This window comes from Mastomys coucha, unplaced genomic scaffold (assembly GCF_008632895.1).
Source record: "Mastomys coucha isolate ucsf_1 unplaced genomic scaffold, UCSF_Mcou_1 pScaffold13, whole genome shotgun sequence".
Classification (NCBI taxonomy): Eukaryota; Metazoa; Chordata; class Mammalia; order Rodentia; family Muridae; genus Mastomys; species Mastomys coucha.
Window position 1 is genome coordinate 52,230,606 of NW_022196895.1, and position 2,971 is coordinate 52,233,576.

General features: G+C 41.9%; 1 protein-coding gene across 2 annotated transcripts in view; it reads left to right on the forward strand.

Annotated features, from left to right (window-relative positions):
- Positions 1 to 2,971, forward strand: part of Gramd2b (GRAM domain containing 2B) — a 70,205-nt gene that overhangs the window by 44,917 nt on the left and 22,317 nt on the right. The gene's annotated exons all lie outside the window — the stretch shown is intronic.

A 2,971-nucleotide genomic window follows, 5' to 3' on the forward strand; every position in this document is an offset into this window, starting at 1 on the left:
CCTTTCCTTATGCATGCACATCACCTCGGGCCTCTCCTACCCTTCAGCCTGAATATCTTTTACACACATGTCATCAGAGACATATGCCCTCATCAGTTTCAAAGGCATTCATTAACAACCAAAACACATAGCTGGGTGTGGTGGCTCAGCCCTATAATCCTAACGTGAGGGCTGCCATGAGTTTGACGGCAGGCTAGGCTATCAGTGACTTCCAGACTCACCTAACCTACTGTATGTCTCTGCTTCAAACAACCCTCCCCCTCCCCCCCAAAAAAATTTTTTTTAAATTGTCCGTATTTTGCTGTATCCATAGCAATTACAAGGACAACAGGTTTGTAAGTGAGTGTCTTAACCTGACCAGCACAAGGGAGCTGGAACTGAAGTGTGCAAGGCTTTGTCTGCAGAAGTCAGACCCTCACGACCTCAGATATGCCCCGGTGTGGCCACCTTTAGGTCTCCATTAAACACAGGTCTGAGCTGAGCTACAGGACACCCAGAGCTTGAGAACAGCCTCGGTGACAGAGGAAGTGGCAGCTTCCCCCAGGCTCTGCTTTCTGAAACTGTCACACAAAGAGGGAAAAGGCAAATGAACTCTTTGAAGTAATTACACTGTATCTAACCATCCTCCCTAAAGCCACTGGTAATCCTATAAGAACCATTCAACAAACATAATGGATATTCTCTAATGTGCTGATGTTAGCTCGGGGGGGGGGGGGGGGGGGGGGGGGGGGGGGGGGGGGGGGGGGGGGGGGGGGCAGCTCCCTCCCTGTTGCTTTTTACATATGCTTATTGTGTGCTATTCGTAGGCATTCTCTGAATTAATACAGTGCAGAGTAGCAGTCCACCATAACACTAAATTTCAGAATTGTAAGAAGGCTGCCACCGGGTCCGGAGGGAATCAGGTCCTGCTTCTCAGTGGGTTAAACACAGCTCTAAATTCAGGGGGAGTCTGTGTCTCTAAGCAGAGTCGAAAGGACTGAAAACATTCTGAACAAAGGATTTTTCTTGTTTAATAACGTGTAAATTCACAAAGGCAGCAAGTGAGCTACAAGCTAATGTGATTCGGCGGTGGTTTGAAAATTCTGCTTCTACTTCAATGACAAAAAAAAAAAAGGTAAAATGAGTTTTTTAATGCATGGACACACTTGGGCTTCTTTTGTATGAGCCATATCTAGCTTTTAAATCAGCGGGAGAAAGAGTAAGAACCATTGACAGTGGTTTTTCTTCTTCCCACCCCAAAGATGGTAGCAGTGAGATTTGGGCTTCAGAAATCTTACAGAACTCCCTCATGGGTCAACAGACCTCAGTCCATCATGATGTACTGTAAACTAATGGCTTCCAGTTTGCTCTCCGGGAACCTTTCTGAACTCCTCCCCTGAAAACAGGTTACTGGCTTCACCTTGCTTGAGTGAGGGACTTCAGCCGGGGGTATTTTCACTTGCTGGTAAAACTAGTCTCATTTAAAAAAAAAAAATCACCTTATCTTTATTTCACGTGTTATTCTGTTATAATTTTATAGTCACGGAATAGATGATTAAAATTCCTCATGGGTCTTTTATGTCTCAGAAAAGCCTAAATGCACGGCCCCTTGTCTTTCACTGTGTGTCACTGCTCAGAAGCCAAATTGGACTCATTCTCATCTCATCATTCTCTTAGTAGATCCTAAGTTCTTTTTTTTCCAAAGTTCTCCCAACCTCAAAATTATCTCCTGCCCTTGAAAATGTCTCTAAAACAACAGCTTTTAGAAAGTATCTCAGTAAGATCAGTCCCTCATTATTCACAGAACTCGGCTTGGCAGAGGCTAACTCAGCTAGCAGACCCAAATATTTCTTTTTGCTGTGAAGGAAAAAATTGTATCATTTTAAAGTGGAAAGGTGTTGTAAAAATTGCCTGCCCTTTCAACATAAATTGTTTAACAAAAGTTAAGGAGGCCATTGTTTTAGACTAAACTTATACATGGTGCTCCAATGGACAAGGCTAGAAATAAAGGTGGAGTAATCTATGCTCTAGTCTGTATAACCAAGCAGGTACTACGCTGTTTATCTGAGTTCCTGAGAAATCAGGATTGCAAAGATGTGTGCTACATTTCCTAAACAGGCGGGCCAGCTTCATGGCATGCTAATGAAGTTTTCTTTGTTTTAATCCTCACACAAAAGAAGTAACTTGCCATAACATAGTGTTACTTAATCTGTAATGTTCCCAGTGTTCTGTCTACTTGTCCCTGCTTTGCTTTATAAGAAAATAATTCAGAACCAATATGTCCAGTTAAAAAAAAATTAAAAGCTTGCTTTCACTCCTTTAAAGTCACTGAATCAGTGCAAGCCCCCCCCTTTCCTCACTGACCTCTTTTAGAATGTATGAAGCTTTAAAAATAATAATACATGTTCACATAGCATGTGTACCAACGCAGTGAGTCAAGTCATTGTCTTAAACCACGTATGTGAGACTGTTTGGAGGTTCGCAGTGATGGGATCATTTCCACTTGAACCCTAACAGTGGTGGTCACTGATTTCCGTATCATCTGATACATTTGTATAGCAGATCATAGGAGAGGAAATGAATGGGTAGGCTCAGAACAGTTCCCACCATCCCAATGTTTCTAAATTCTGATGCACAAGATTTTGAATGAGTCAAGTATCTTTCCAAACAAAATTAATAATCTGATGTCTAGGCCTTGATGGATCGTTGTAACTAAATGACAGCCTCACCTGAAAAAGAAGAATTAATGATACTTTTGTTGCAAATTTTTTTAAAGGATTTATTTATTTTATGTATATGAGTACAGTGTAGCTCTCTTCAGACACACCAGAAGAGGGCATCCGATCCCATTACAGATGGTTGTGAGCCACCATGCGGTTGTTGGGAATTGAACTCAGGACGTCTGGAAAAGCAGACAGTGCTCTTAACCGCTGAATCTGTTGCTATTTTTTTGAGCCAGAAAAAAAAAAATGTTTTGTTTTGTTTTCGAGAC